Genomic DNA, 12,129 nt, shown 5'->3' with positions numbered 1-12,129 from the left:
CTTTGCATTGTAGAAAAACTTACTTAGCACAGTGTCGATCTCGAAGGAGTCCTGCTGCAGTTCCACTGCATCGTTAGGATGCCACGGTAATATATTGTAGCGAAATAGGTTAATGCAGGCAGGCGTATCACACAGTGCGAGACAATCCACACAGGCGGAGGATTGCCTCGTCCTGTATGTCAAAAGTGGGACGCAGGTATCCAGACACGCACTCGTCGGACTGTAGCCTGGTGAGCAAGTCCGGGGCGGACTTGAGGCTGGCAGGGGAGAGTGTAGCGTGCACGGGGGAAGGCAGCAGCAGGGCTACTAGTTGACTTAATCACACACAGAGACATGAGCCCGAGATACGCTCCTTGCAAAGGAGCCGGCTCTTTTGCAAGGAGCATATACTGTCTTGAAATTGAGTGATTACCAGATTTTTTTTCACAAGACCTCCACTAGAACAGAGTAGGATTTTCAATATAGGAATACTACCGATTGGATACATTTTTTATTAAAAAGGTATTTGAAAATACCGACACTAACTAACTTATTTTTAATTTACCTGCTGTTACCATCACCGCGGTATCCTCAATTCCCGTCTCTGCACCCCCTTGAATTCCATTAAAAATAGGACATGTTTCCCCATAAATATCAAGTATTAAAGATGTACTCTAGGAAAGTTTTTCAAACAGGCCGCCTCCAGTTTTTGGTTTCTTTTTTGAATATTATTTTTTGGACTCAGCCAGCAAATGTTTCAATTTTTTTAAAATTTCATTTACAGGGCGATTTACGGCTGAGCTGATTGCATTTACCCGTCCAGTAATTTCTTACCAGGCTTTATTTTTGTCTGAATTTTTTAATGACACCCCTAACCTCCCCAATATTATTTATTTTTAAATAATTACTTCTTCTACAATTGCCAAATTTTCTTCTTTGCTAAAATTTATTTTCACTTTTTTTGGCACCAGCCATTTTTTTTTTCAAACAGACTCGAAAAAATAAGACCGGTCTTCATTGCTTAGCAACAATAGCTTAATCCCAGTCTTATGTAAGATCTGCTCAGTTTTGCTTTGTGCAACAGACTTATCTCAAGGTCTTATGTTAGCCCAATTTCACTGGACTTAAACTAAGTCTTAGATTTAAGTTAAGACTTGTTTTTGTGCAACTGGCCCCAGACCTTTACTATAAACTGACACATTTTTCCATTATAAATGCAAAATGCTCCAAAGGTATTCAAGGCACTTTTTCAAGCCTGTATGGAAGGAATACTCAATGTATTCAGTCATGTCATTCTTGTCTGGATCAGAGGGAACTTTGCATCATTAAAGCGACACGGTGTACAGGAAAGGCTTGGTGTTCATCTCATTAAATGAGTACAGACTTAGACTGTTTGTTTGTGCGATATTTCATGGTTTTTTCTTTTAAAAGGTAGTTTCTCATATCACAATCTAACATGAAATATAGATTTCAATGTTGTTTAAATGCTTTTTAAAGGGCTCTATGCAAAGTGGGGCCATATTTTTATCGCCTTAAAAAAACAAATCATTAAATCATGAAAGAATATTAAAAAAAAAAAATCAAAAAACTATAAATATAAAAATAGTTTACCAGTTGAAATGCAACCCAGGAGACTGAGGAGGCTGCTTTGACTAGTAGAATATACTAAAGTCACAATGCCCACAATAGCCCATTAAGACAATATTAAGATATGAAATAATCTGCACTAAAAATGATACAAATAGATTCTGACACAGAATTTATGAGAGATTTCTTCAGGGAACTAATTAGCCCTGAAGGAGATGCTATAAATCTCACAGAAATTAAGAAGTACAATGCTGTGAAATTGCATTTTCTGCATAGTACTGTTCACGTAATTAAAGACAAGCGCTTCAATGAAGGCTATCTAACAAAACACTGCAGGCCCAGTAAAGATGCAGCATATACAGCAGACCCTCATTTTTACACGCAACATTAAGAGCCCTCATTTTCAAATTGTTCCAGTTCCAAATATGGACATTTGTATATTACACAGGCATGCAAACATTAAACCAGAGTAACTGCAACAACATTTTTTTTTTGTTTAAGAAATAATTGTATTTAAATGTATTATTAGAGATTTATATAGTTATAAATATAAAAAAAGGGGTTGTATTATTTAAAAAAAAAAAAAAATCGGAAAATACACAAAAGCAACTTTCTGAACCTTGAAAAACATAACAACTGGCTAAATATATGTTACCCCAGTTTTGAAAGCTCTTATATACATACATGGGCGGATCCCTTTCATTAAAAATGTCAAAATATTGTTTATACTGATTATATATATACAGTACTGTGCAAAAGTTTTATGAAAAAATGCTGTAAAGTAAGAATGCTTTCAAAAATAGACATGTTAATAGATTATATTTATCAATTAACTAAATGCAAAGTGAGTGAACAGAAGAAAAATCTAAATCAAATCCATATTTGGTGTGACCACCCTTTGCCTTCAAAACAGCATCAATTCTTCTAGGTACACTTGCACACAGTTTTTGAAGGAACTCGGCAGGTAGGTTTGCCCAAACATCTTGGAGAACTAACCACAGTTCTTCTGTGGATTTAGGCAGCCTCAGTTGCTTCTCTCTCTTCATGTAATCCCAGACAGACTTGATGATGTTGAGATCAGGGCTCTGTGGGGGCCATACCATCACTTCCAGGACTCCTTGTTCTTCTTTACGCTGAAGATAGTTCTTAATGACTTTCGCTGTATGTTTGGGGTCATTGTCATGCTGCAGAATAAATTTGGGGCCAATCAGATGCCTCCCTGATGCTATTGCATGATATATATATATATATATATTATATATATATATATATTAATACTAATAGTTTGAAAGCATAAGTCTTTCTATGACAAGATGCGTGGAAATACATTTTTACGAATACAGTCATTTAAAAAGTCCATTTACAGTTAACTGTGAGGAATATCACTTGTAAGCAATGCACATATTTTGCATAAAACTGTCTGGTTAAAATGATTAATCCACATGTAAATGCTCCAACATTAACATATGAACAGGAAACTAAACCATACAGATATAATGGGAATTTGAATTGGAGAATAACTAGCAAATTGTTAAACGGAACACTCATTTTGCCATTCTGCAGTGTGCAGCTAGAAATGATTAGCATTATAATGAGACTTTGTCCTATGTTCCTTTCTGCATTGTAATCACTGAGCAAGATGTCCATGTGAAGGAGCTGCAGAGACCTGCTCTCCAGGACCTCCCTGCTCATTAATTAATACAACTTACATTCAGCATGTATATAAAAAGCAAGGATACAATCTAATTTGTAACATTCACATGCAATATAAAGTATACACCACCAAACAAGTGTAAACTCAATGCATGGCACTAGAGAAATATAAAGCTTTAGCTCCTAACTAAAATGATAGGCTGCTATAATTTAGGCTGCCACACTGCAACAGAAATTACATATAAAGAAGGGTTTTAGCTGAAATGGACATATGTTATTTCACATTGCGCACAATACAAAAAGTGAACCGAGATTTTTTAAATGTGTTTTTAATTTAGTAATTTTAGAAACTGACTACCCCTTATAAAATTGTCCCACAGTAAAAGCACAGCAAAGTGTAATAAAGCACAGTGAAAGCATGGTAAAGCATACAGGTAGGTAAGCATTGTAAAGCACAGAGAAGCATAATAAAAGAAACATGGCAACCAGGGTAAACCATGGTAAATGCATAGCATGAGAAAAGCATGGAAAAGTGCAACAATACTGTGCTGTATGGGATATTACTATACAAAAATAAGTTACCCACTGCATTTATTATTTAGGATTTTAAGTCCCAGTGAAATTATTTAATCATATTTAAATATACTGTGTAAACAGCATTGGGACAACGCACTACTTTTTTTTTTAAAGAATAAGAAACAACACAGAATTTGTAAGAAACAAATAAGGATGTTGGAATAAACTGCTAACGTTGGCTATGCTTACAACGATAAATCACTAATAATAGACATTATTAGTGGTTTATTTCTAGTTTTAAACATTGTAAAGTGATTATTTCATGCCACCCAATCTGATTGAGATCTTTTGATTGAATGGGACACTATCAAGCAAAAATCCCATAGGAATGGACAGTAGGTACCTACTAGCCTACTAACAGGTAGAGTAGGTCCGGATCAAGCGCTTTAATGGACGTCGGATGTAGTAGCCGCTAGAGGGTGCTACAAAGCGGTGTTGAAATAATAGTAAAAATGACTTTATTAGTAACACAGTTAGGTTTAGGGGGTGAGATTAGGTTAGTTGTAGACATTAGGTTTAGGGTTAGGGGGTAGATTTAGGGGTCAGTAGGCTAGTAGGTACCTATTGGCCCTTCCTATGGGATGATTTTTGCTTGATAATGTCCCATTCAATCGACTGATCTCAATCAGATTGGCTGTTCATGTAGTACAGCTTAGTTATCTGCTCTTGCTGAAAAGGTAAGGAAAGCCTTTAAAGTTTGTATTTGCGATTTCTACAAAACCAAAAGGACAGGAATGGCTTGAATACGGCACTGGTAAACAAGAACAAATAGACTGCAATTTGATTCCATCAGCATGTATTTGGGTAAGTGAAAGTAACTAGAAGGGCATATTTAAACATGTGTGTTCATTTGTGCTGGAAAAAAAAATTCTCTAACATGCATTATTATTATGATTCAGTGTACCAGCAAATAGCAATTTTAATTAAAATTGTGGATGTATCCAATGTTTGTGGTTTTAAACACTATATATATTATATAATATATAATATGTAATATAACAATAAATAGATAGCTTTAACACAGAGGCAGCCGTCCGATCCAAATTCTCCACTCAGTCACTGCTGCACGTTCGGAGGAGGCAGGTGCTCTCTTGCCTCCTCTGTAGTTATGATTAGCATGTCTAATAGCCAGTCATATTCTTTCATTTCTTCAGCTGGCTTGCATGGAACACTGAGTAAAGCCATCTAAAAATAGCCAAGGGTGGCATGCCCTCCCACATTGGATGCTAATACTGATGAGAGTGAAGGGAACAGGGCACTGTAGAAAGATGACTATAGATTTATTCATTTAAATTTGAATACATTAAAACAATTATAATTAACAATACTGCTTCTGTTTGTTTCGTCGAATTGAACCTAAAGTTTGGCTGCATTGTTTCATTTTTATTAAATATATAGGTTTCATATGTACAGAACAGTATATCATTATTCTGTTGGTCATTTATTTAAGTTTAGCAAATTAAGTCAATAGGATGTGCTTGATTTTTGTTTGCCTTTCTCCTACCTTAACAACTTTCTTTAGAAAATATTGTATGCAAATTCTGTTAAAGTGACGTGGTCTTGAAATCTAAATGCTATATCAATGTTGTATACAGTGTATTTTTAAACATGCATAACACATAAGAAAGTTTACAAACGAGAGGAGGCCATTCAGCCCATCTTGCTCGTTTGGTTGTTAGTAGCTTATTGATCCCAGAATCTCATCAAGCAGCTTCTTGAAGGATCCCAGGGTGTCAGCTTCAACAACATTACTGGGGAGTTGGTTCCAGACCCTCACAATTCTCTGTGTACAAAAGTGCCTTCTATTTTCTGTTCTGAATGCCCCTTTATCTAATCTCCATTTGTGACCCATGGTCCTTGTTTCTTTTTTCAGGTCAAAAAAGTCCCCTGGGTCGACTTTGTCTATACTTTTTAGAATTTTGAATGCTTGAATCAGATCACCACGTAGTCTTCTTTGTTTAAGACTATATAGATTCAATTATTTTAGCCTGTCTGCATACGACATGCCTTTTAAACCCGGGATAATTCTGGTTGCTCTTCTTTGCACTCTTTCTAGAGCAGCAATATCCTTTTTGTAACGAGGTGACCAGAACTGAACACAATATTCTAGGTGAGGTCTTACTAATGCATTGTAAAGTTTTAACATTACTTCCCTTGATTTAAATTCAACACTTCTCACAATATATCCGAGCATCTTGTTGGCCTTTTTTTATAGCTTCCCCACATTGTCTAGATGAAGACATTTCTGAGTCAAAATAAACTCCTAGGTCTTTTTCATAGATTCCTTCTTCAATTTCAGTATCTCCCATATGATATTTATAATGCAAATTTTTATTGCCTGCGTGCAGTACTTTACACTTTTCTTTATTAAATGTCATTTGCCATGTGTCTGCCCAGTTCTGAATGCTGTCTAGATCATTTTGAATGACCTTTGCTGCTGCAACAGTGTCACTCCTCCTATTTTTGTGTCGTCTGCAAATTTAACAAGTTTGCTTACTATACCAGAATCTAAATCATTAATGTAAATTAGGAATAGCAGAGGACCTAATACTGATCTCTGTGGTACTCCACTGGTTACCTTGCTCCATTTTGAGGTTTCTCCTCTAATCAGTACTTTCTATTTTCTACATGTTAACCACTCCCTAATCCATGTGCATTTATTTCCTTGAATCCCTACTGCGTTCAGTTTTGAGAATTAATCTTTTATGCGGGACTTTGTCAAAAGCTTTCTGGAAATCTAAATAAACTATGTCATATGCTTTGCAGTTATCCATTGTCGATGTTGCATCCTCAAAAAAGTCAAGCAGGTTAGACACAATCTCCCTTTCCTAAAACCATGCTGACTGTCTCCCAGGATACTGTTACCATATAGGTAATTTTCCATTTTGGATCTTATTATAGTTTCCATAAGTTTACATATAATAGAAGTCAAGCTTATTGGTCTGTAGTTACCTGGTTCGGTTTTGTCTCCCTTTTTGTGGATTGGTATTACATTTGCAATTTTCCAGTCTGTCGGTACAACCCCTGTGTCGAGAGAATGTTGCATGATCTTGGTTAGCGGTTTATAAATAACTTCTTTCATTTCTTTGAGTACTATTGGGAGGATCTCAACCAGCCCAGGGGATTTGTTTATTTTAAGAGCTCCTAGTCCCTTTAACACTTCTGCTTCTGTTATGCTAAAGTTATTTAAAACTGGATAGGAACAGGTCGACATGTGGGGCATGTTGTCCGTATCCTCCTTTGTAAATACCTGTGAAAAGTAATCATTTAATATATTTGCTATTTTTTTTTCTTCGTCTATGATTTTGCCATTTGTATCTCTTAGACATTTAACCTCCTCTTTGAATGTTCTCTTGCTGTTATAATATTGGAAAAACATTTTGGAATTGGTTTTAGCCCCCTTAGCAATATTGATTTCTATCTCGCTCTTGGCCTTTCTAACTTCCTTTTTTACTTTGCAGTGCTAAGTACTCTTTCTGTGTACTTTGTTTTTGGTCCCTTTTAAACGCTCTGTAAAGTGCCTTTTTTCGCTGAATATTTTTTTAAATTGATCTTTTAAACCATTTTGGCCATTTTGTTTTAGATTTAGATTTGTCTATCTTTGGGATGCAATTGTTTTGCACCTCTAGTACTACATTTTTAAAAAACAGCCATCCTTTTTCTGTGGATGGATTCTCTATTTTACTCCAATCTACTTCTGTTAGTCTCTGTTTCATACCTTCATAGTTTGCTTTTCTAAAATTGTAAACCTTAGCTTTAGTCATTACTTTTGGGGTTTTAAAAATAACTTCAAATGAGACCATGTTGTGGTCTGAGTTTGCCAATGGCTCTCTGACCTCTGTTTTAGTTATTCTGTCTTCGTTATTTGAAAAGACTAGATCAAGACATGCCTCCCCTCTATTCGGTGCCTTGACAGATTGTGTTAGGAAGCAGTCATTTGTCATTTCCACCATTTCAATTTCGTCCATCGTGCTCCCCACCGGGTTTTCCCATTTTATATGGGGGAAGTTGAAATCCCCCATTAGTATGGCTTCTCCTTTTCTACACGCATTTCTAATGTCATTGTATAACAGATTATTTTGCTCGGCGTCTGAATTTGGCGGTCTACAGCATGCTCCTATTATTATGCCCTTTGAATTTTTGTCCATTATTCTGACCCATACTGATTCGGCGTTGTTTTCTTTGTCCAGATTTAACACCTGGGTTTCAAGACTATTTCTTATGTATAGCGCTACCCATCTGCCTCTTCTTTCCTGCCTGTCTTTCCTATACAGTGTGTACCCACTAATATTGTATTCGTCTCCATCACTCCCAGACAACCAAGTTTCTGTTATACACTGGCAGTGTGTAACAGTTAAGTTTATTAGAATAAACTATGATGGGCTATTGTTTTCTTTTCTCTACTGGCTAGTGGAGAAAATGCATTTTCCAGCCGAATTGGGATAAAAAGTTAAGAAGATATGAAAAGTATTGTCAGTGAGAATACAATAATAAGATTCTACTACTGCTGGGGGCTTAAAAGTAAGTAGCAGAGTTCTGAAAAATATTAGTTCCACACGTGTTGCTACAACTACTAACGTACCTGTAATTTTTCTTGTGATTGTTAACATCCTGACAACTTTTTACACTTATAATTTTCAAACTTAAAGTCTGTTTCAAAGCTTTTTTTCAAAATGGCCGCTCTAGTGCACTGGGGTTTGAGATCTGTCCTCTAAATCACTGCAGGAAGAAAAAGAAAAAAACATAACAAGTGCTCTGGCTTTTCTGTTCCATACCACATCATGGATCGTTATTGCTGTGTTACCTGTTTGACAATGTGGGCAATAATCCTTACACTATCAGTGCACTAGAGCGGACATTTTGAAACAGACTTTAAAGTTATACGTGTAAAAAGTTACCACGATGTCAAAGCAAAATGACAGATACATTATTTAAGCAGCTGTAGAAACATGTGTGGACGTGTAAAGCTATATTTTTTGGAACCTTGCTATTACTCTTTAAGGGGACCCCAAGCCCTCTGCCTTTTTTCTGCCTCCCCATTTTTTTGGCCACCAGCTGCCACTGCTAGTAGTTATTTTTCTCTTTTAAAAACTTTAAGACCGTATTTTCAGTTTTCCAAAAGTTATACTATGTTTTTTCCATTGTTTACCCTGGTTTGCCATGTTTTTAACATGGGTAGAGTACCATATAAACCATGATTGAAAAGAGGATTGTTGTAACCGACTGATTGTATCTGGGACACTCTTGATGTATCTAGGAAACTTGGAAAAGAGCTTAACCTGGTGTGAATTTTTTAAATAGGCAGTACATATAATGTTGTTTAGCTGTTTTGTTTTTCATTTTAACAAATGTATTCAAAGTGAGTCAAACTGAACAATAGGAACAATATTATTTGTATTATGGAAATCACTACATGTTTTTAAAGCCTTGGTAATTACACCTTAAAGCCATTTCAACCGCAACAAAATGTATTGCATAAAATTTTAACTACTGCATAATTTGCACTGTGTACAGTAACCAAGTATGTAATTTACTTTTTCAAAGTTTCTATAGATTAAATACAGCACTTGTCCTTTTAAAATCTGCAGACAAACCAAACAGCCTTTTAGTGGCTGTTTACTGAACTGTCTAAGTGTGAAAATATTTTAGCAATCCGACTGAAAAGTGGAATTTTATTTTAAGTTTCCTCTAAGGAAAATGATTGTCCTCCTGAGATCTCAGCTGTTCCCATGTCAGTGCCCTTGTCCTTGCAGCTTCCAGCATTTCTCTTTCTTCTTTACCAGTAATAATCTAAGACTCCTGAGTGGTACTATCCGATAAATTATGCAGACATCACTACTAAATATTGGAGTGATTTCGCAGCCTACAGTAGCAACCTAAGGTTGTCAACTCCCAGCTCCGTCTTCAAAAACATACAACTGAAGCTTTAGTCTGCTGGAAATAGCTTGTGCCTAAACTTAACACTAGTGTTCCCACTTACCCCAATACTTAAAAAAAAAAAACAACATATCTCATGAAGCAGACCAGTCTGGTTGGATAACAAGAACAAGTAGTTTCAAATATAATTGTAATAGTTTTTTTTCCCACTTACTATTTGTGGTGTAATGGTACTGGTATGGTATATGATTTTCTCTAAATCACTGTCTTTGAGTTTGTCAAGAGAATCTTAAGTGCCTGCACAGAACAGCTGCCTTCATTCCATTCAGTTCATATGACAATGTGAACTTTCAATGGTAGCCCTAATTACCTCTGTCTATACCAATGTAGATCAGGTGGGGCTAGCGGAGTTGAAAGTTCACATGTGCATGAATATATTGAGGAAGGCTGTTCAGTCCTGGCACTTAGGATTTTCCAGACAAGCCCAAAAACAGGTCAAATCTGATACAGAGAAAAAATTATAGCAACTCAATATTGAATGATACTGAATGATTGTAAACACCATAAAAAGCAATTAAAAAGATAATAAGCTGCTTACTGTTTAAAACAACATCAGACACACACAGTACAAGCTGACCACACTTTCTGAACCTAAGCTGCAGAATATCCAGTTCATCCAGCCAAATACGTAGTTCACAGGTTACCTTCTGTCAGCCAATCAGATTACAGGCTTGCTCCTTATTGTTCCTAAATTGTAAATTCTTTCCTGTATTTTTCCCAAATAAAATGTATTAAATTGGTACCATAGAGCAGGTGTTTTTTTTTTAACAGGGGGTACACATACCCCTGGGGGTACTTCTAAGAATCACAGGGGGTACGCAGGATGGACCAGAAAGCAAAAATCAAAATGAAAGTAAAAAAAATGAATGAATTGGTTTTTTAACAGAATTATTTATTACTGCTAAACCACAGTGCATAGATATTTCATTTTTGTTTAGCAGCTCAAAAGTTACAATCTGACTATAATTTCAAAATTATCATCCACCTGTACGCATGCGTGACTTCGATTGAGTGGATTTCCATTAGGGTGGGTGAAAGATGGGTCTGTTGATTCTGCCTATGGAGAGCCCTGCGCAGAGTGCTCTGTACTGCTCATTAACTTTGCAGTTTTCAACCCGTCGTATAATTCAATACTAATCAGTTAAGCACTATCTTTCTGCATTTTCTAGAAGTATAACTGCTCCAGTAAACATACATAACAATCACAATACTCATACGTTGCCTTTTTTTGTTATATTTATTAGGCACGGCTACAGTAGCAGTTGGTTGGATTTGTTTTCGGTGTTTGGTAGAGTATTGTACATCCAGATCACCAGTGTATCGTTTCTCGAGTCAAAAATAAATACATTTCTTACTTGCAAAAGAAAAACAAAGGAAGAAAATACAAATACAGACCAAGAAATTTATACCAAGTCCCTTTGGCTAATTTAGTTAGTTATTATAATAATAATAATAATAATAATAATAATAATAATAATAATAATAATAATAATAATAATATCTTTATATAGTGCCTTTCAAAGTGGACTACCATCAGAAAGTGCTTTACAGGGGAAGGCTGTGAACTGTGCGTTATATGCAGAGTCACTTATAATAGGACATTGATTTAAAATCTCATCCGCAGAATGGAGCACAAGGAGGTTAAGTGACTTGCTCAGGGTCACACAGTGAGTCAATCAGTAGCAGAGGTAGGATTTGAACCGGTGACCTTCTGGGTACATGCCCTGGACTTTAATCACTGGGCCACACTGCCTCCTCCTTAAGATTTTTTTCTTCAGGTTAATGCTTTCAATGTTGTAAACGTTTTAAATGACACGCAACTGCTGAGACATGAAGTAAATGGTAACGTGATAAACATTTGCAGTGCAGACTATTTTGGATTATTTTTTTGAATAGAAAGCAAATACGTCTTTTGATTCTGTGCATCCAAAGACTTTTAATTAAAAGTTTTAAGAATTACTGTTTGGTGGTATTATGTCCTAAACCAACAATGTGCCATGTGACATAAATTATATATTAAATAAACAGGGAAAAAATTACTTATTAATCAAATTATTATACCTTCTTTTGCAACTTTTGTACCATTCAGTAAAGTGAAAATTGTAAAGGGGTATTTGAACTGAAACCTCCAGACAGAAGGGGTACAGTTTTAAAAAAAAAAATAACCTGAAGACCACTGCCATAAGTTGAAAAACACTGCCATAGAGGCATTAAAAAGTATCAAGATAATTCAACAGCGTCTGTCAAAGTTCTTCAAAATGCTGATAAAACATTCTTAAAAACATAATTTGCATTCCTTCAGCTTCAATTTAGCAGTCAATCTGCAGGTCATTTCTAATAACCAACTTAATTCCCAACTGTTTAATTTGTTGAGAAATAACCCTCTTTTAATATGCA

At 35.7% G+C, this 12,129-nt stretch overlaps 1 protein-coding gene across 4 annotated transcripts in view; it reads right to left on the bottom strand.

Moving 5' to 3' along the window:
• Positions 1 to 12,129, bottom strand: part of LOC117962749 (RNA-binding motif, single-stranded-interacting protein 3) — a 379,650-nt gene that overhangs the window by 202,808 nt on the left and 164,713 nt on the right. The window lies entirely within an intron of this gene.

Source organism: Acipenser ruthenus, chromosome 4 (genome assembly GCF_902713425.1).
Source record: "Acipenser ruthenus chromosome 4, fAciRut3.2 maternal haplotype, whole genome shotgun sequence".
NCBI lineage: Eukaryota > Metazoa > Chordata > Actinopteri > Acipenseriformes > Acipenseridae > Acipenser > Acipenser ruthenus.
The sequence above is the reverse complement of the archived record's forward strand: the minus strand, read 5'-3'. Positions and strand labels throughout refer to the sequence as shown.